Below are 22,016 nucleotides of genomic sequence, written 5' to 3' on the forward strand. Positions count from 1 at the left end.
ATAATAAATAATGGAAAAGATTTTCTGCCCATAACAATGCAAATGATTCCTGTTCTGGGTGATGCAAATGAATTTTGTCCATTAGAGAACAGACATTTCTAAGTCAAATCTTCATTTGAACTGGTTTTAATATCTTACTGGTTCCCTCATTAGTTTAATAAAACATTTGAAATATGTTCATTGTATATTTGTATAAGGCTCTGCCAGGTGCAGTGGCTCATGTCTGTAATCCCAGCACTTTAGGAGGTGGTGGCAGGTGGATTGCTTGAGCTCAGGAGCTCAAGATCAGCCTGGGCAACATGGCAAAACCCTGTCTCTACCAAAAATGCAAAAAATACCTGTAGTCCCAGCTACTCTGGAGGCTGAGGTGGGAGGATCACTGAAACCCGGGAAGTCGAGGCTGCAGTGAGCCATGATTGCACCACTGCACTCCAGCCAGGTAACAGAGAACCTGTCTCAAAAAATAAAAAATAAAAATACTTGCATAAGGCTCATTATTTTACCTTTTTGAAAGTTACTCTTTAATATAAACAACAGGAAGTAACCCACAGTAGCTGAAGGAACAATGAGATTCCTATGAATGGATACAAGGATGCATCATGATCCTGGGGAAGGAATCCAGCTGGGCCTCAGAAAGAAGTGGAACCAGCTGCTGGAAGGTCCCAAGAACCTAGGGAGTAGTCTCTTTGTGTCTAGACTTGCTTCTCTATGTGCAACCAGTTGATCTTCCTTCTCAGCAAACTGGTTTTCAATGCTGCTCAGGCCAAATGGGCAAGTAGAAGATAGCTACCGCATAGCTCCCAAATTACCCTTAAGTCCAATTTAAGTCTGAGCAGATATGTAGCTCTTTGTCTCCCAATTCCAAATTCTCAGAGAAGTAATTCTAATTGGCCTGGTTTGGCTTAAGTCCCCAACCCAGACTATTTAACTGGAGGATCACACTGTACAAGCACGCGATTCCTCACTGGTTCCCCACTGGCAATGCTAGCCCTCTCCACGTCACCCTTATTTAAGCCCTCAGAACTTTATTTCTAACATTCATATTTGATCTTGTCATTCCTGCCTCTGCAATAAAGCCCTTGTGTCTCTCCCAATTCCTTAGTTGTCATAGGCCCTTCATCACCAAACCCTGACAGGCTCTCCTCAACTCTCTCCATTGCCTCCCACACTTCTCAATTACATCGGTCTTTTTGCCCCTCAGTTCGTTTGCACATGCTAATTCTCCCTTAACTCCCACTCATTCTTCAATATTCAATTCACACTACTTCTGTGAAGCCTAAAGATGCACTATACATCCTGACATTTATCTGCTTCCTTGACTGTGACCCCCGTCTCTCTTTCAGTGAATATGGAACCTAGAACAGTCTTCTTCTTCTTCTTTTTTTTTTTTTTTTTTGGAGACAGAGTCTCGCTCTGTTGCCTAGGCTGGAGTGCAATGGCGCAATCTCGGCTCACTGCAACCTCCATCCCCCGGGTTCAAGTGATTCTCCTGCCTCAGCTTCCCGAGTAGCTGGGATTACGGGCATGCACCACCACACGGGGCTAATTTTTGTATTTTGAGTAGAAACGGGGTTTTACCATGTTAGTGGTCTCGAACTCCTGACCTCAAGTGATCCGCCCGCCTCAGCCTCCCAAAGTGCTGGGATTATAGGCGTGAGGCACTGCGTCCAGCCGAACAGTCTTCTCAATGGGTGATATGGTTTTGTTAGTGGTGGAAGAGATGTGAGTTACCCCAAGTTACCTGCAGCCTATCCTTATGGGTCTGTAGCAACTTTGGTCCTTGCTTCATTAGAAGGAAGAATTCAACTGTGGGGCATAAATCCGAAAAAGAGACCAAGGCAAGTTCCAGAGTAGGAAAGGAAGTTTATTTAAAAAGGCCTTAGAACAGGAAAGAAAGTGCGCTTGGAAGAGACCCAAGCGGGCACGTGAAGGTTAAAGAGAGGTCAAGTGCCTAACCGTGATCCTGGGACTTTTACAGGCTCGCCTCTTTCCCATGATTCTTTCCTTAGAGTGGACTTCCCGAATGCGCAGTGCTTTCTTTCCCCTATTCCGGTGGAGGGTGCCCCCAGAAGATCATACGTTACCATTTTTGTCTCTTAACACGCATGCCCGGAAAGTTGGTTCTCCCTGAGGCCTGCATTCAATTAGCATTTTGATGTTAACAGGTGTGGACCATCAAGAAATGGCCTCTTCCTGTGCTGCCGAATTATCCTTTTTAAAGCAGCAATGAGATAATTATGGAATTGTCACCGGTAGAGGGTCTGACTGCAAGTTGTCCAAGTTCTTGGCGTTTTGAACAAAGAATTGGACAAAACGCCCAGCAAAGAAAGAATGAAGCAACAGAAGAAGGAAAGCAGGGATTTATTGAAAACGAAAGCACACTCCAAAGTGTGGGAGCAGCGCAAGCAGCGGCTCAAGGGCCAGGAAACAATCTTCCTGGGTCCAAATACCCGCTAGAAGTTTTCCATTGGCCACTTCATGCTCACCTCATGTAAATGAAGTGGTAGCTCACAATCAGTCTGCTTGGTTGCAGAAAGCAGCCAAGCAGAGGCTGAAGTGAAGTTACAAAGGTCACATCCCTGTGCAAACATCTGATTGGTTTCAAAAACCAACCAATCAGAGGCTAGGGTGAAGTTACAAAGTTATACTTCCACGCAAAGTTAGACTCGCCTACAATCAGTCTAATTGGTTGCAGATAGCCAATTTCCCATCTGCTGGGCAGAAAAGGTGGGGGGTTTTGTTACTAAGGTGTGGAAAGTTAGGGTTTTCCTTTCAATTTAGTTCCAGGAAGTTGGCGTGAACCAGTCTTAGGTTCCCTGCCTCCAGTCCCTATTGTCCTGCCTCAGAACCATCACCCGACATCCCTAGTGGGTAGCAGGGGAGAACCCTCTCCCGCCCCGCTCATGCCTAACTACCTGTAAGAGTTTGGCTGTGTCCCCACCCAAAATCTCATCTTGAATTGTAATCCCTATAATCCCCATGTATCAAGGTCAGGACCAGGTGGAGGTAATTGGATCATGGGGCTGGTTTCCCCCGTGCCCTTCTCGTGATAGTGAGTGAGTCTCACAAGATCTGATGATTTTATAAGCGTCTGGCATTTCCCTTGCTTGCACTCGCTCTGTCCTGCCACCCTGTGAAAAAGATGGCTACTTCTCCTTTGCCTTCTGCCATGATTGTAAGCTTCCTGAGGCCTCCCCAACAATGCGGAACTGTGAGTCAAACCTCTTTCCTTCGTAGTATTTCTTCATAGCAATGTGAGAACGGACTAATACAGTGGGTTTCCCATAACATTTGCAGGATTGCCTGCCCCATCCTCCTCTGGCTGTAAACAGCAAGAGTCACACACACATCCGGCCATGAAGGGCAGGGGGCGCATGGGTTCTATGTTTCAGCAGGGCTTCCGAACCCTGGCTATGCACGGGAGGCCAACCCCACCTCACCCCACCCCACTCTACTCCAGTGGTTCTGAGTCGGTCGTGTGAAGTCAGGCCTCCGTTTGTCGTTGTTTGGTTAGTTTCCACACTAGGTTCTACTAGGAAAGCCAACGTTGAGAACCGCCGCCTCAGGCGAAGCTGGGCGCCCACACCCATCGGCCATGGAGGCCCGCGGACCCGCGCCCTAGGTTTCCCTGGGTTTCAGTACTCGAGAGCCGCGCGTCGCCAGGCACCACCCCGCGGGGGCGGGCGCGGGCTGCAGAAGGCGGGGCCACGGCGGAAGCCTCGCCGCTCCCCTAGCGGGAAAGCTCTGCGCGTGACTCGGCTTCGCCCATCGCTGCGGGAGCCAGGGAGGGGGCGAGCACCTTAGGCCGGGCGGACCGAACCAACTCGCCGCCCGGAGGGGCGGTCTGAGGGCAATCCAGATCGGACCATCGCGCCAGGCCGACAGGGGCCGGCGTTTCCAACCCGCCCGGAGGGAGGGGCCGCCGGCGCCTCTAGCCTGCAACGCGACCCCTGGAGGGCGCGACACGCCGCCGCCGCCGCCGCCGCCGCCGCTGCCGCTGCCGCCACCGGCGCGGAAGGACGAGGCTGAGGCGAGAAACGAGGTAGGAACGCCTCTCCGGAGGCGAGCAGGGTCCCACAGACCCACTGCCCCGCGTTCCAAGGACTCCCTTAGGGGAGGGCCTGTCTGCCCACCTATGTGCTCTCAGCGCCCGCCCTTCCCTTCAGCCCTTCCCCCTCGGCTGCACCCGCCCTCTGCGTCCGCCCCGACCCCCTGGACAGACCTCGTCCCCAGCCCTTCTGACCCTCGGCCTTCTCCTGACCCTTCAGACCTGCGTCCACGGGACCTTCAAACACCCACCACCCACCGTCCCTTTAGGCGCTACCCCGGATGCATCCCCAACCGTCTTCTCAAATTGGCCCCTTGGGGACACCCTCCCCCACAAAACTACTCGCGCCCAGTAGTCACCTTGATATCCCAAGACCCTGTGACGGCTTTGGGGAAGCGCGGCCGCCCGGCACCCAGGCCCGCCACTGCATCGGGGTCCTCCCTACTGCCAGTTCCCGGGCGGGTCCTCTGCTCCCTCCACCCTTCTAGTCTCTGCCTCCCGTTATTACCTGCCCGGCGTCGGCGTCGCTTCAGTCTCCGTCCCTCTGCCATCCAGTTTTATCTGGAGAAAACCTTTGGCTTGGCAGTACCGGTCCCCTACTACTGCACTCACTTGCCGCGAAGGGCACGGTGATTCTGTTAGCCACGGTTGGCTGCGGCCCTCCTGGCCGGCCCTGCGGACACGGGGAACTGTCCTGGGGGCAAGGACGATACACCACTCATCTTTGCATCCCCAGTCCCCAGCACGGTGCCTGGCACATGGTAGTGTTGCCAGTGGAGGGTCTTCACTACCAGTTGTCCTTGGCGTTTTGAACAAAGAATTGAACAGCGAGCGGAGGAATGAAACGCAGGAACGAGTAGACCAGAGTCAGGCAAGGATTACCACTATGTGAACAGTGTCCGTGATAAAGAACACAGGCCTCAAAAAAATTTTTAATTTTTTAAAAGGCGGAATTTTCAAAGGACAAAGGGCCCTGAAACCTGTTTTTGTTTATTCCTAGGTGGGTGACCTGAGCAGATTTACTTTCCTGAGGGTATCAGGGTTTGGGTTCCGTGGGGAAGCAGGTGGTATCGCTGAGGGATGAACAATGGCTGGAAAGCTGCAGGAGTTGATAAGCTAGAAAGTAGTTACCTAATTAGTACTGGCATTATTGTAACTGGGGCTCAAAGTATTAGCAAATAAAAGTAGTGACTGGATTTTCTTAGCCGGCCCCTTAGATATTAAGTAGTGGTGGATGGCTTAATGGAAGGAAGAGCAGATCCAAACTGTATGCCTGGTATTCTGTTACTTATGCCCCTCCTGCTGTGTGGCCAGCCACTGTTTCTCTTCTGTTTTGAGCCAGATTAGGATCCCTCTGATTTGTATGCTGATGTTTAAGATTCCTTTTTGAAGCCACAGTTGCCTTAACTAGAGGCTGGGCATGTTCTCATTCACCCATTTCTAGTTTTGATTTATCCTTTTCCACTTGCTGTCTCCCACCCTCTGATATGTCTTTATAAAGTCTTGGATCAGGCCAGGTATGGTGGCTCAACCTGTAATCCCAGCACTTTGGGAGGCCCAGGTGGGCGGATCACTAGAGGTCAGAAGTTCAAGACCAGCCTGGCCAACATGATGCAACTCCATCTCTACTAAAATTACGAAAATTACCGGGCATGGTGGTGTGCACATGTAGTCCCAGCAACTCAAGAGGCTGAGGCAGGAGAATCACTTGAACCTGGGAGGCAGATGTTGCAGTGAGCTGAGATCCTGCCACTGCACTCCAGTCTGGGTGACAGCGACGCTCCGTCTCAAAATAAAAGCCTTGGATCACAGCGTGGGGAGGGGCTCCTGAGCTGGATGGATTAAGCAATACAATTTTTTTTTAACAGTATCTTTTTAATGGCCTTTTCTACTTTTTCTTGTCTAGGCTCCCTGTTAAGACCTCAGTTACCCCAGAACACCCTGGGTTATTTTTTCCTCACCTCCAATACTTCAGTGTTGCCAGATAAAACACAGGGTGCCCAGTTAAATTTGAATTTCAGATAAACAGGGAGTCCTGTATTTGTACTTGCTAAATCTGGCAAGTTCATGGGAAGGGCTTATATGTTCTATTTTTCTCTCTGGGGCTTATCTGCAAATTTAGGATAATAGCTCACCCTTTTCTTCCTGTTACTCATACACAATGACTATGCACCCTGCTAAAAGTCACTTGACTGAAGAGATGGTTCACTTCATGTTAGGGTAAGGGCGGGCTATCTAGAGATGGTCTGATTGATCAGTATTGAAGTTACCCAGGAAAAAAACACCCATTCAGACACTGGCATTTAATATAATTTTTGTCAAATGAGTTCATCATGTAAAACGAGCGCATTATTTTGAGTAGCCAGATGTCAACATTGCTCTGAGAGAGCTAGGTGATGGGGTAGAAGGGAATTTTAACAGCAACAAAATAACTCATAGCAGAACTTGTGCTGTACCATATTTACTCTTTATTGTGGTAAAATAAATAAATATATATATATATAAAACATAGAATTTACCATTGTAATCATTCTCAAGTGGCATTAAATATATTCACATTATTGTACGACCATTACTGACATCAATCTCCAGAACTTTTTTTCATCTTCCCAGACTAAAACTCCGTACCAGTAAGACACTAAATCCCCATTTCTCCCTACTCAGCCCGAGGCAACCACCATTCTACTTTCTATCTTTGAATTTGACTACTGTGGGTACCTCATATAAGTGGAATCATGCACTATTTGTCCCTTCGTGACAGGTTTATTTCGGTTAGCATAATGTCTTTTTTGGTTTTTTTGGTTTTTAAAAAACTTATTTTAGGTTCGGGGGTACATGTGAGGGTTTGTTATATAGATTAACTTGTTTCACAGGGGTTTATTGTACAGATTATTTCATCACCCAGGTATTAAGCCTGGTACCCAATAGTTAGCTTTTCTTTTTTTTTTTTTTTTTTGAGACGTAGTCTCGCTCTGTTGCCCAGGCTGGAGTGCAGTGGCCGGATCTCAGCTCACTGCAAGCTCCGCCTCCCGGGTTTACGCCATTCTCCTGCCTCAGCCTCCAGGCACCCGCCACCTCGCCCGGCTAATTTTTTGTATTTTTTAGTAGAGACGGGGTTTCACCGGGTTAGCCAGGATGGTCTCGATCTCCTGACCTCGTGATCCGCCCGTCTCGGCCTCCCAAAGTGCTGGGATTACAGGCTTGAGCCACTGCGCCCGGCAATAGTTATCTTTTCTGCTCCTCTCCCTCCTTCCACCCTCAAGAAGGACCCTAGTTCCTGTTGTTTCTTTCTTTGTGTTTATACGTTCCCATCATTTAGCTCTCGCTTATAAGTGAGAATATGCAGTTTTCTGTTTCTGTTAGAATATTTGGTTTTCTGTTTCTGTTAGTTTGCTAAGGATAATAACCTCCAGCTCCATCTATGTTTCTGCAAAAGACATGATCTCATTCTTTTTTACAGCTGCATAGTATTCCATGGTGTATGTGTACCACATTTTCTTTATCCAGTCTGTCATTGATGGGTATTTAGGTTGATTCCACGGCTTTGCTATTGTAAATAGTGCTGCAGTTGGTTAGCATAATGTCTAAAGTTCATCCATATTATAGCCTGTATCAGAACTTCCCTCCTTTTATTTCTATTTACTTTTTTGAGACAGAGTCTCCCTCCGGCACCCAGGCTGGAGTGCAGGACACGATCTTGGCTCACTGCAACTTTTACCTCCCAGGTTCAAGTGATTCTCATGCCTCAGCCTCCTATGTAGCTGGAATTACCGGTGCATGCCACCCTGCCCGGCTAATTTTTGTATTGTTAATAGAGAGGGGGTTTCACCATATTGGCCATGCTGGTCACAAACTTCTGACCTCAAGTGATCCACCGGCCTCTCAGCCTCCCAAAGTGCTGGGATTACAGGTGTGAGCCACTGCACTCAGTCAGAATTTCACTCCTTTTAAAAGCTGAATAATATTCCATTGTATGTATACACTATATTCTGTTTATTCATCTGTTGATGGATACTTTGGTTGCATCTCTCTTTTGGCTATTATGAAAAATGCTGCTGTGAACATGAGTGTACAGATATGTTTGAGTCCCTGCTTTTAGTTTTTGTGGGTATATACCCAGAAGTGGGGTTGCTGGATTGTATGGTAATTTTATGTTTGTTTGTTTATTTTATTTTATTTTTGAGGAACCACTGTTTTCCACAGTGGCTATAGCATTTTATGTTCTCATCAGCAATGCACAAGGGCTCCAATTTTTCCACATCCTTGGCAACACTTGTTTTCTTTTTTTTAAATAACAACCATCCTAGGCTGGGCATGGTGACTTATGCCTGTAATCCCAACACTTTGGGAGGCCGAGGTGGGTGGATCACCTGAGGTCAGGAGTTCAAGACCAGCCTGGCCAACATGGTAAAACTCTATCTCTACTGAAAATACAAAAACTAGCCAGGCATGGTGGCGCACACCTATAATCCCTGAGGCAGGAGGCTGAGGCAGGAGAATGACTTGAACCAGGAGGCTAAGGTTGCAGTGAGCTGAGCTCATGCCACTGCACTCCAGCTTGAGTGACACAGCAAAACTCCATCTCAAAATAATAATAATATAACCATCCTAAGTAGTGTGAAGTGATAGCTCATGATTTTGATTCATATTTCTCTAAGGAAAAGATATTGAGCATTTTTTCATGTATTTGATATCTATCGGCCATTTGTATATCTTTGGAGAAATGCCTATTCAAGTCCTTTGCCGATTTTTGAATTGGGTTGGTTGTTGTTGAGTTGTAAGAGTTTTTTAATACATTTTGGACATTAATCCATTCTCAGATGTATGATTTGCAAATATTTTCTCCTATTCCATGGATTGCCTTTCACTCTGTTGACAGTGTCCTTTGATGCACAAAAGTTTTTAAATTTGAAATCTAATTAATCTTATTTTTCTTTTGTTACCTGTGCATTTAGTGTCTTACCCAAGAATCATTGCCAAATTAAGTGACATGAAGTTTTCCCTCTGTTTTCTTGTTTTATGTATATATATATATTTATATACATAAAACTATATATATGTATATAGTTTTAGCTCTTTAGGTCTTTGATCCATTTTGAGTTAATTTTTGTATGTGATGTAAGATAAGGGTCTAATTTCATTTGTTTGCTTCTGGATATCCAGTTTTTCGAAAAACCATTTGTTGAAAAGACTGACCTTTCCCCACTGAATGGTATCGGCTCCCTTGTCAAAACTCATCTGACCAGATATGTGAGGGTTTATTTCTGGGCTCTCTAGTCTCTTCCGTTGGTCTTTATGTCCATCTTTATGCTGATAAAACACTGTTTTGATTACTGTAGCTTTGTAGTAAGTTTGGAAAATCAAGAATGTAAGTCCTCCAACTTTGTTTTTCTTTTTCAAGATTGTTTTGGTTGTTCAGGATCCCTTGAGATTCTATATGAATTTTAGGATGGATTTTGCTATTTATGCAAAAAACATTGTTGGGATTTTGGTAGGGATTGTATTGAATCTCTAGCTGACTTTGGGTAATACTGACACCTCTAATGATAGCAAGTTTTCCAATTCATGATCAACCAGATGTTTTTCCATTTATTTATGTCTAATTTCTTCCAGCAGTGTTTTGTATTTCTCAGTGTACAAGTCTTTCACTTCCATGGTTAAGTTCATTCCTAAGTATTTTATTCTTTCTGATGTTACTGTATTGTTTTAATTTCAATTTCAGATTGTTCATTGTTAGTTTTTAGGAATACAGCTGATTAGACAAAGTTGCTCCAAAACCAAAGCAAAAGAACCATCAGAGAGTGATGAGTGAGCTAGTAACCAGAGAAACTCTCGAGTCAGTGGTTGAGTTAGCAACGGAGGAGGAGGGCTTAGATCTAGACAGAGTCTGAATGAGAGCATGCAACAAGTGGGGACCTACCTCAAGGCCGCAGAGGTTGAGGCATGAGAGAGCCAAACCTCAATCTAGCAGGTTCTCAGGAAGCTCTGAGAGAGGATCACAGAGAATCAACAGGAAACAGGAGTCTCTAGAGAAACTCGACTTAAAATTAAGTCAGGCAGTATCACCAATTGAGCCATAAATAATAGGCTCATCTCCACAGAAACAAAACTCGGTGCATTAAATCTTCTTTTGTTTCTACAAAGGCTCCCCAAGGGTTGGCTAACCTTAGAGATGCTATGTCTCCTGCACCTGCAGTCACTTATCCTGATCTATCAAGCTTGCACTTGGCCAGCCCATCTGCTCCTCCTGCTGAAGGTAATGCATGAGATCCATGCTCAGACAATTGTAAGCCAAGTTCTGTGATACGTCAACTCCTGGTGTTGTCCTATTTGAATATCCTAAATTTCCCACAAGAGTTGTCATGAATGTAACATGTAAAGTTACTACCACTGATGATTCCTCTGAAGAATTCCATGCAACCATCAGAAGGTGCAAGATCCTAGAGACTTACATATCTTGGGCATTTTCCAGGAGTGCTCCTTCAACTATCGCCCTGCACCTGATCAAGCTGGATGTACTATAGTAAAACAATATGTAACAGATCCATGTACTTCATGGTGGTATTGTGGAAATGGCCCTGACATATGGCCACTCACTTGACAGCTGTACAAAAGACAGTTATGTTTTTGCCTAGAGGATGCTAAGGTTAAAATTGTCTTTATTGCTCATCTTCCCCACTTATACTGAGCACACGTGGCATAGCCGAGATTAAACTAGGAGTGTATATACTTGAATCTGGCACCAAGTTATCATTTAATCCTCCCAAAATGAATAGTGACTACACAGTCAAGCATTTTTAACGGGCAAGTACTTGAGCACCCAACCCATGTAAAATTTGACAATCTGCACCTGTCCTTCCCCTTAGATAGTGAGTACACGTTTCTAGATGACAGGTTCGGTGTAGACTCTTCAGATGCATCTGGCCAAGTTGTCATGATGATTTCTTATTGAGGGAAGAGAAATAACACCACAGCAGTACATTGTGGATATATTGACTCCATTAATTGATAGTGCAGTCATCACTGAGAAGCAACATTCAGTCTTTTCTTGCAGATCCTCACTGTACAACCCCTTACTGATATGACCCCATTTGTTGAGCACGTTGTGAATGAAAATAACTTAATTGGGTTAGTAAACTGGAGAACTGTTTTGTTTTGGCGTTGCAAACCCATTTGGGTAGAATTTGTTCCATGGGTCAACAACTCTCTATACCCTGGCCATGTATAATATCACAATTATGTATTACCAGCCATATACCCAAATACTGTATGCTACTTCTCCTCAAGTCAGCAGCAGATTGTATGTCCTAATAAACACATCCGTGGGAAGCTATCTCAGGACGACAAGATCTTCATCATACCCCAAGAAGATCTCCAGACCTAGGGTGATTAAAACATTAACTGCGGACATTAAAGACATTGATATTATTAATGATATGCACACTCATGTCCACTTAACTGACCCTCTTGCATTGGCAGTGGGCCCATTAGTAGATGTAGAGGCTACTAAACATGAGATCATTGGGCATGCAAATTCTGTCTCTTTCACTCCTTGGGTGCAGGATTTATCACTTCTCTGTCCCTGTGGAACATTGTGAAAAATATGTATCTACATCTGTCACACTTAGACCAAACGTTGTTTCTCCTATCTCTTGTTGTAACTGCCATAGGAAAATTATACATGTACTGCAGGACTGTGGAACAACTTTGCCTATATTCTCAGCTAATTAAATTTAAAAAAAAAACAAAACCTGATTTCTATGTGTTGACTTTGTACCCTGCAGCATTGCTGACACTAATAAATGATTAGTGTATTTGCAACTAATCATTATTAGTTCTAATGTTTTTGTGGCATCTTTAGGGTGTTCTCCATACAAGATCATGTAATCTTGGAACAGAGATAATTTTACTTTTTTTTTTTTTTTCCAATTTGGATGCCTTTTATTTCTTTTTCTTACCTAATTGCTCAGGCTAAGCCTTCTAGTACCATTAAATAGAAATGGCAAAAGAATGCCAGGTTTGGTGGCTCATGCCTGTGATCTCAGCACTTTGGGAGGCTGAGGCAGGCAGATCATGTGAGGTCAGGAGTTCAAGACCAGCCCGGCCAACATGGCGATACCCTGTCTCTACTGAAAATACAAAAATTAGCCAGACATCTTGGCTTTCTGTAAATCCCAGCTACTTGGTGCTGAGGTGCAGGGAGAACTGCTTGGAACCGGGAGGCAGAGGTTGCAGTGAGCCGGTGATCATGCCACTGAGCTGGAGATCATGCCATTGCACTCGGTGCCTGGAAGACAGAGCGACCCGGCCTCACAAAGGGGAAAAGCCAGGCACGGTGGCTCATGCCTGTGATCCCAGCTCTTTAGGAGGCCGAGGTGGGTGGATCACGAGGTCAGGAGATCAAGACCATCCTGGCAAACATGGTGAAACCCTCGCTTCTACCAAAATTAAAAAAAAAAAAAAAAAGCCGGGTGTGTGGTGGCACGTGCCTGTAGTCCCAGCTGCTCAGGAGGCTGAGGCAAGGGAATCACTTGAACCCAGGAGGCAGAGGTTGCAGTGAGCCGAGATTGCGCCACTGCATTCCAGCCTGGTGACAGAGCAAGACTACGTCTCAAAAAACAACAACAACAAAAAAAGAGAAATGGCAAAAGTGAACCATTTCTCTTAACACACGATCCTTATGCGATTGTTAATTTGGTATGCAAGTCCTTAATAGACACTGAAAACAACATTATTTTAGCCTGGTATATTATTAATGTTAACAGTAGTGAGGCCAGCCATGGCAGCTTACGCCTGTAATCCCAGCACTTTGGGAAGCCGAGGCAGGCAGATCACTTGAGGCCAGGAGTTCAAGACCAGCCTGGGCAACATGGTGAAACCCCAGCTCTACTAAAAATACAAAAATTAGCTGGCGTGATTGCATGCATATGTAATCCCAGCTACTTGGGAGGCTGAGGCACAAGAATTGCTTGAACCCAGGTGGCAGAGTCTGTAATGAGTTGAGATTGTGCCACTGTACTCCAGCCAGGGCGACAGAGTGAAACTGTGTCTCAAAAACAAAAATGACAACAAAAATAGTAGTCCTCAAGAAAAGTTAAATTATAGCCTACATAATACATTTTAAAAACTTCTACCAAAACAAAGTTTTTTAAAAAATGATTTTGATACTTTAGGAAGAAACCCTCTTTTCCTTGGAATTCTTGGTTTAATAAAAGTCTTTTATCTTCAAGAAGATGAGATGGTAAACTCTGAGGTATGTGTTGTATTTTTGGCTTCTTGTGTGAGTTCCTGCAGACAAGGACAATAGACTGATAACTGGGTGTAAAGAAAAATAGGGCCAGCCAACTTCTGGCTAAAATTTAATTATCTTAGGATCAAAAGTCTAAACTTAACTTGTTTATCTTAGGATCAAAAAAAATCTATATTTAACTTACCTGTTTTTATACTTTGTGCTTCCTTTCTTTTCCTGTGTAATTCTTTTAAAAAAAGAACATGCACCCTTGTATTTAGTGTACTTCAGGAAAATGGACATTTATTTTTATCCACGCCCAGGCAAAAGAAAAAGAGCAAAGTTCTCCTAAAGGCAGCATAGATAGGATTTAGATGAACCCAAGGTAAAAAGCAAAAACTGCAGGGGAGAAAGTTGGGAACCTACTACTAGTCCCATTCATCCTGGAGTTGTTTCTCTTCCAAAATGTTCTTTACTTGTTTTTTGAAAGTTGTTTATTTCTTTTTAAAGATAGAGTCAAACTTTGTTAAAGTTGGCTGTATTCTATTTATTTAAAGTTATAGCAAAACAGAACAGCTTATTTTTCTAGAGTTCTGGATAGCTAGATTTTTTCTATAAGACTAATGATTTCCTTTTAAACATCTCCCAAAGCCTAGTGATTCAGACATTTCTGTGTTACCGTATTAGTCTCTTTTTATGCTGCTGATAAAGACATACCCAAGACTGGGCAATTTACAAAAGAGAGGTTTAAAGGACTTAAAGGCAAGGAGGAGCAAGTCACATCTTACATGGATGACAGGCAAAGAGAGAGAGCTTGTGCAGGGAAACTCCCCCTTATAAAACTATCAGATCTTATAAGACTTATTCACAATCACAAGAACAGCATGGGAAAGACATGCCCCCATGATTCAAGTACCTCCCACCAAGTCCCTCTCACAACACGTGGGAATTCGAGATGAGATTTGGCTGGGGACACAGACACAACCAGACCATATCACTTATCTATTACTGTATAACAAAACACCCCAAAACTTAGTGACTTAAAACAACAATTGATTATATTTCACAAGTTTGTGGGTGGGCTGGTGTTTTTTGTACTTCTAAAAAGAGTTCTAAGAATGCTTTTACTAGGAGCACTACTGGAATGAGTTAAATTTCTCAAGGTGGCTACTTTGTTTTTCGAAGTTTTAAAGATTATTTGCTCTTGCCAATTATTCCCTCATAACCAATGTGACCACTTTGAAGGACACATCTTATTTGGTGATACAAGAGCTATTCTACTTTAAAATATTTCTCTCTTTAGTTTTATATTTATAGCTATAGTTAACTTCTTAGATAGCATAATGTCTCTTTCAGTTTATATGATGATTTATATAATGTTCTTTGCCTGATATCCAACGCAGCAGCCTGCAACCGTATTAGTTTATTCATCCTTAATGACAGTGGCTGGAGAAAGGAGGGCTGGAAGCAGGATCACCTGCCTCATACATTTGTGAGTCCTTTCTGACAACCAGGTGATGGTGATGAATAGCTAACAAGGAGCATTTATCTTATGAGGAAAAAAAGACAGCTGTGGTTTTTTATTGGCCTGTGAGAATCTGTAGTAGAAAATAAAGAATTTCAAACTTTTTTAAAAACAGACTTTTGTTCAAATATATTCTACAGGAAAGGGACTCAAAAAGAGAAAAGTTGGGCTGTTTTGGTTGAATGCATGGAGTTGGGAGAAGTAGAGTCTAACCTGTTCAGGTTTCCCTCTTTTCGTCTACATCCCCTTCACTTCCTTTTCAAAGTCCCCTGAAGGAACTCTGTAAAGAATAGTTCAGAAGTCACTGATACAGGCCCGGTGCAGTGGCTCACACCTGGAATCCCAGCACTTTGGGAGGCCAAGGCAGGTGGATTGCCTGAGCTCAGGAGTTTGAAACTAGCCTTGGCGACATGGAGAAACCCCGTCTCTACCAAAAATTAAAAAATTAGCCAGGCGTGGTGGGGGGCACCTATAGTTCCAGCTCCTCCTGAGGCTGAGGCACAAGAATCGCTTGAACCTGGGAGGCAGAGGTTGCAGTGAGCCAAGACCGTGCCACTACACTCCTGCCTGGGTGACAGAGTGAGACTCCATATCAAAAGAAATGTCACTGATACAGATATTTCTCCTACTGAGTTATGACTTCAAGGTAGAAAGAGATAAAGATAAATGGTTGAGTTTGGGATATATATAATCTTCAACTGACCATGCACCAGTAGTAGCCAACCATGGTTCAAGAGACATGTAACCAAAATATGTACTGCATACATACCGTCTCCAAATTCCTATGTGAAATCCTTAGCCTTAATTAATGAGTTTCATGGAACCAGAAATGAATTTACTTATCCCAAATGGACATTTGTGGTTTTATAGTATTTTTTTAAAAAAATTTCAACAGTTTTTGGGATACAGGTGGTTTTTTGGTTACTTGAATAAGTTCTTTTTTTTTTTTTGAGACGTAGTTTTGCTCTTGCTGCCCAGTCTGGAGTGCAGTGGTGCAATCTCGTCTCACTGCAACCTCCACCTCCCAGGTTCAAGCGATTCTCCTGCCTTACCCTCCTGAGTAGCTGGGATTACAGGCACACACCACCATACCCAACTAATGTTTTGTATTTTTAGTAGAGATGGGGTTTCAACCTGTTGGCCAGGCTGGTCTTGAACTCCTGTCCTCAGGTAATCCACCTGTCTTGGCTTCCCAGAGTGCAGGGATTACAGGCGTGAGCCACTGCACCCAGCCAGATAAGTTCTTTAGTGGTGACTTCTGAGATTTTGGTGCACCATCACCTGAGCAGTGTACACTATGCCCAAATATAGTCTTTTATCCCTCACCACCCCCGCTCCGCCCTTACTCCTCTAGTCCCCAAAGTCTATTATATCGTTCTTACGCCTTTAAATCCTCATAGTTTAGCTCCTACTATGAGTGAGAACATAAGATATTTGGTTTTCTATTTCTCAGTTACTTCACTTACAATAGTGGCCTCCAGCTCCATCCAAGTTGCTAAAAAGACCATTATTTTATTCCATTTTATGACTGAGTAGTATTGCATGGTGTATATATACCATATTTTCTTTATCCACTTGGTTGATGGCTGTGTAGGTTGCTTCCATATTTTTGCAATTGCCAATTGTGCTGCTATAAACATGTGTGTACATGTGTCTTTTTCATATAATGACTTCTTTTCCTTTGGGTAGATACCCAGTAGTGGGATTGCTGGGTCAAATGGTAGTTCTACTTTTAGTTCTTAAAGGAATCACCATACTGTTTTCGATAGTGGTTGTACTAGTTTACATTCCCAATAGCATCCCAATAGCAGTGTATAAGTGTTCCCTTTTCACCACATCCACAGCAACAACATCTATTATTTTTTTTCTTTTTTTTTCTTTTTTGAGACAGAGTTTCACTCTGTCATCCAGGCTGGAGTGCAGTGGCATGATCTTGGCTCACTGCAACCTCCACCTCCCAGGTTCAAGCAATTCTCGTGACTCAGCCACCTGAGTAGCTGGGATTATAGGCACATGCCACCATGCCCAGCTAATTTTTGTATTTTTGGTAGAGACAGGGTTTTGCCATGTTTCCCAGGGTGGTCTCGAACTCCTGGCCTCAAGTGATCTGCCCGCCTCGGCCTGCCAAAGTGTTAGGTTTACAGGCGTGAGCCACTGCTACTGGCCATTTTTATACTTTTTAATTATTAACTTTATGAAAAAATCTTTGTCCACATCTCTGATAATTTCCTTAGGATAGAATTCTAGAGGTGGAGTTACTGAGTTAAATGATTTGAACAGTTTTAAGGCTTGAGATATATATTTTTCTGAGCTCATGAAAATTGTACCAAAATATATACACACTGGCAATGGATGAATATGCCTGTTACACTTGCCTTCACCAGAATTAACTATTATTATTTTGTCTGATAATTGGCAGCCAAAAGGTGGTAATTTATTGTTTTAAAGTTCAAACTTTTTGTATGTTCATTAAGTATATTTTATTTCCTCTTCTATGAAATGTTTGTTCATATCCTGCCAATTTTTCTATTAAGATCTTAGTTTTTGGTGTTTTTTTTTTTTTTGAGACGGAGTTTCGCTTTTGTTGCCCAGGCTGGAGTGCAATGGCACAATCTCGGCTCACCGCAATCTCCACCTCCCGGGTTCAAGCGATTCCCCTGCCTCAGCCTCCCAAGTAGCTAGTATTACAGGCGTGCACCACCATGCCCGGCTAATTTTGTATTTTTAGTAGATATGGGGTTTTGCCACGTTGGCCAGGCTGGTTTCAAACCCCTGACCTCAGGTGATCCCCCCGCCTTGGCCTCCCGAAGTGCTGGGATTATAGGCATGAGCCACCATACCCAGCCAAGATCTTAGTTTTAAGTGAAATAAGAAAGTCACAGGACAAATATAGCATGATTCCACTTGTATTAGTTACCAAAATAGTTAAAATCACAGAAGCAAAAACAGAAGGAATGGTGGTGGCCAAAGCCTGGGGTGGGGGTTCTGGGGGGACTAGGGATTTGCTCTTTCATGGGTATAAAGTTTCAGTTATACAAGCTGAATAAGTTCTAGAGATCTGCTGTACAATGCTATGCTTATAGTTAGTTAACAATACGTGCTGTACACTTAAACACTTGTTAGGAGGTTAGATCTTATGTGTTTTCACCACAATTTTTTTTAATCTCAGTTTTTAGTTATTCACACAAGTTCTTTACACATTAAAGATACATGCCTTTTGTTATAATTATAGCAAATATTTGCTTGCCTTTTAATTTTTGTGATTTTTGACATACAGAATTTCATAAAATCTATATGGTTAAGTCTTCAGTTTTCTTTTCTAATTTCATTACTCCTTCTTTCAGCAAATGCCCTGGGAGTCTATGTCTTGAGTCTGGGACTGTGGAGCTCAGGTCTTTCTGAGGAACTCTTTGTATGCACATGGTTCTAACTGAAATCCCTTCCTTAGCCCCCGACCCTGCCACATATTTCTACTCTTCTAACAGTTCAGTCATTGACCCTCCTGAAACCTTTCTTGATTACCTCATGCAAACTTGGGTATGATTTCCACTATGCCTTCATTTAACCTTGTCTGGAGCTCCACTGTAACAATTAACAAATTATTTTATATGACCATAAACTCCATGAGGACAAGAATAGAGTCTTTGAATCCAGGATCTCTCAGAGATCTAGAGAGAAATTGGCCTTTTTCATTTAATACATGAAATTCTTCATATATTGAAAATGATTGAAATCCAAACCACTATTGTAATAATTTTAGTATATTTTAAATATTTACATTAACAAATTAATTTTAATACTGTAATGATTGTACTTAGGACAAAAACAACATGATCATCTCAGTGGATGCAGAAAACACATTTGGCAAGTTTATGATAAAAACACTCAACTAGGAATAGCATCTAACTTCCTCAACCTGATAAAGGGCATCTACAAAAAACCCACAGCTAACATCGTTCTTAAGGTGAAAGATTGGCCGGGCGCGGTGGCTCAAGCCTGTAATCCCAGCACTTTGGGAGGCCGAGACGGGTGGATCACGAGGTCAGGAGATCGAGACCATCCTGGCTAACACGGTGAAACCCCGTCTCTACTAAAAAATTCAAAAAAACTAGCCGGGCGAGGTGGCGGGCGCCTGTAGTCCCAGCTACTTGGGAGGCTGAGGCAGGAGAATGGCGTGAACCCGGGAGGCGGAGCTTGCAGTGAGCTGAGATCCGGCCACTGTACTCCAGCCTGGGCGGCAGAGCGAGACTCCCTCTCAAAAAAAAAAAAAAAAAAAGGTGAAAGATTGAAAACTTTCTCTCTAAGATCAAGAATAAAAGAAGGATGTCCATTCTTAACACTTCTATTCAATATTGTACTGGAAATTCTAGTCATAACAATTAGGCAAGAAAAATAAAAGGTATCCAGATTGGAAAGGAAGAAATATAACTATTGCTATATGCAGATGATATGATCTTATATATAGAAATCTTAAGGAATCCATAAAAACTATCATAACTAATAAACTAGTTCAGTAAGATTGTAGGATACAAGATCAATGGGGATGGGCTCGCTTTTAGGAGTGATGAAAATATTTCAAAGTTAGATTGTGGTCAAGAGTTGCACAACTCTGTGAACACACTAAATTGTATACATTAAAAAGGTGAATTTTATACTATATGAATTACATGTTAATAAAGCTGTTATTTTAAAAATATACTCATAACTTTGAATATAAGGATGAAAAGCTAAATTTGAAGTCCTTTGTAAGTATCAGGCTTGGGCCTCAGATCTTCCTGTCCCCCTTCCCCACAATTCGTGATAGGCTTTATTTTCCACTATATATTTCTGGTGCCTAACACAATGCCTGACAAATGGTATAAGCTCAGTAAACATTGGTAGAATGAATAGAGAATGAATGAATGAATTACAGGGGTTGAACTGACATTAAGCCTAGCTCAGCAAATCTGTTACATTTCTTAGGTTGCTTTGCTTTCACAAAAGATCTGATTAATTTAGTAACATTCACAGAGATTATAGCCTAGCCCCCAGGATGAGTATGATTTTAGCCCTATGAACAAGTTTTAAAGAAGTACAGAAGACACAGTGGTCAGTGCTGACTGATAGACTAGATAAAGCTCATACAAAAAAATCGGTGATCTAAGCTGAACATGATCTAAAGCATCTAAGTAGGAATTTTAAAAATCAAAATAAATATATAAAAATGGGACAGGCATGGTGGCTCACACCTGTAATCAATCCTAGAACTTTGGGAGCCCAAGGCAGGAGGATCACTTAAGCTTAGGGGTTCGAGATTAGCCTGAGCAACAGAGTGAAACAAAAAAATTTTTTTAATTATCTGAGTGTGGTGGTGCACGCCTGTAGTCCTAGCTACTTGGGAGGCTGAGGTGGGAGGATCATTTGAGCCTAGGAGGGTGAGGCTGCAGTGAGCTGTGATCACACCACTGCAGTCTGGCCTGGGCAACAGACGGAGACCCTATCTCAAGAAAAAAAAGAAAAATAATCATCACAAAATAAATTTAAATCACCTACAATCCCACTTTCCTATCCTTTCTGTTTACATGCATATATAAATTTTGCATGGATGTAATTATAGCATTAAAATTATTTTATATTCTGCTTTATTTTAATTTAGTTCCTAAGCATTTATCCATGTTGCCATGTAGACTTTATGATTTATAGCTTAGTGTATTCCATTCACTTGTTGAAGTATCCTCACTAGTAGTCCTTTAACTTCAATAAAACTTCACTGATACTACATTCTTTTAAAAGTATACTTGCCTGATAAAACCCCAACTCTGAATGAATATAACCCCTTACCTTCTCCATGTCTATACTCAAATAGCTAAGCTTTGCTGGAGAAAATTGTACAGCCCAGCATATTTAGCATCACTCTAAATCCATCATTACCAGCTGATAGCACTCCAGCAAACATGGTTAATGTTCCTAAAACCCACTGAACTTTCTGTAAGAAGTATCGCAAGCACCAACTCCACAAAGTGACATAGTCCAAGAAGGGCAGGGATTCTCTTATATGCCTAGGGAAAGCGGCATTATGACAGGAAGCACAGTGGCTATGGTGGGCAGAGTAAGCCGATTTTCCAGAAAAAAAGCTAAAACTACAAAGAAGATTGTGCTAAGACTTGAGTGTGTTGAGCTCAACTTCAGATCTAAGAAAATGCAGCTATTAAGAAATGCAAGCATTTTGAACTGGGAGGAGATAAGTGAAAAGGTCAAGTGATCCAGTTTTAAGTGTCATCTTTTGTTATGAAGACAATAAAATCTTGAGTTTAAAATAAAATCTTGAATTTAAAAAATTAATCATTACCGAAGTTAGTATTGGCAGCAGTCTTACTATATTTCTCCAACAAGTATCCTACTCTACTCTTTGCAACAAATATTTCATCCCTTCATTACTCTCTTCTACCTCTCACCCTCCCTTTCTCCTTCCCTATACTGTTGGTAGTCTTGACTCGTATTTCAGAAGGAAAAAGGAAGCCATCATATGTGAACTCTCTTACTTCCTACCACCAATCTGCAAACATGTCTACAGCCATCCTCTCCTCTCTAGTTGGAGGAAATATTCCACCTTCTAACAAAAGCTAAGTAATCCCTCCCTGGTGCTCTGGATTGCATACCCTCCTACTTGATCACAATTGGTTGCTTACGCAGCAATGACTTCTCTATTCCTCCTTTGGATTGTAACAGTTTGTTTAGATATCTACCTTTCTCCACACATGCCTGTGAATGTTAACGTATCTCAGTGTAATGTTTGAGATGACTACTGGAGCCATGCTTTGACCTAAGGATGGCAGGTTTAAATGACATGTTGAACCTCTGAATTCACTAACCTGGCAGTCTCTGTGCCTCTGGTCTTCTTGATATGTGTGACAATAAATTTCCTCTGTTGTTTAAGCCACTCTGAGATTACTGTCATTCATATGCAGAGGATATCATACCAAAATAGTATACTCTTTAAGCTACCCCAAATAAAATATTCCAAGTACAAACACTGTGGTTGCTATACAAATGGAACTTTATGACAATTCCCTGATGCTACTCCACTCCCACCTATCCCTTTTAATGTTTGCTGCTCCTAAATTCAACCTATAGCGAAATTCTGGAGCCACTACAGCTTCTCAGGTATGTTATTCCATCATTTAATCTCTTTTCTTAACCTTTCACATCAGTGGGGACAAAAACAAAAGGAAAAG

General features: G+C 42.7%; 1 protein-coding gene across 4 annotated transcripts in view; it reads left to right on the forward strand.

Moving 5' to 3' along the window:
- The first annotated feature begins 3,686 nt into the window (after window positions 1-3,686).
- Window positions 3,687-22,016, forward strand: part of RUSC2 (RUN and SH3 domain containing 2) — a 72,117-nt gene continuing 53,787 nt past the window's right edge. The window contains exons 1-2 of one of the 4 annotated variants that reach the window (XM_021927406.2): window positions 3,741-4,042; window positions 10,193-10,304. The gene's annotated coding sequence lies outside the window, so the exon portion shown is untranslated. Of the gene's footprint in view, window positions 4,043-9,159; window positions 10,305-22,016 lie in introns of those variants that run through there. The other 3 variants (XM_021927407.2, XM_017949751.3, XM_021927405.2) reach the window with 3 other exon arrangements.

This window comes from Papio anubis, chromosome 13, assembly GCF_008728515.1.
Source record: "Papio anubis isolate 15944 chromosome 13, Panubis1.0, whole genome shotgun sequence".
Lineage (NCBI taxonomy): Eukaryota > Metazoa > Chordata > Mammalia > Primates > Cercopithecidae > Papio > Papio anubis.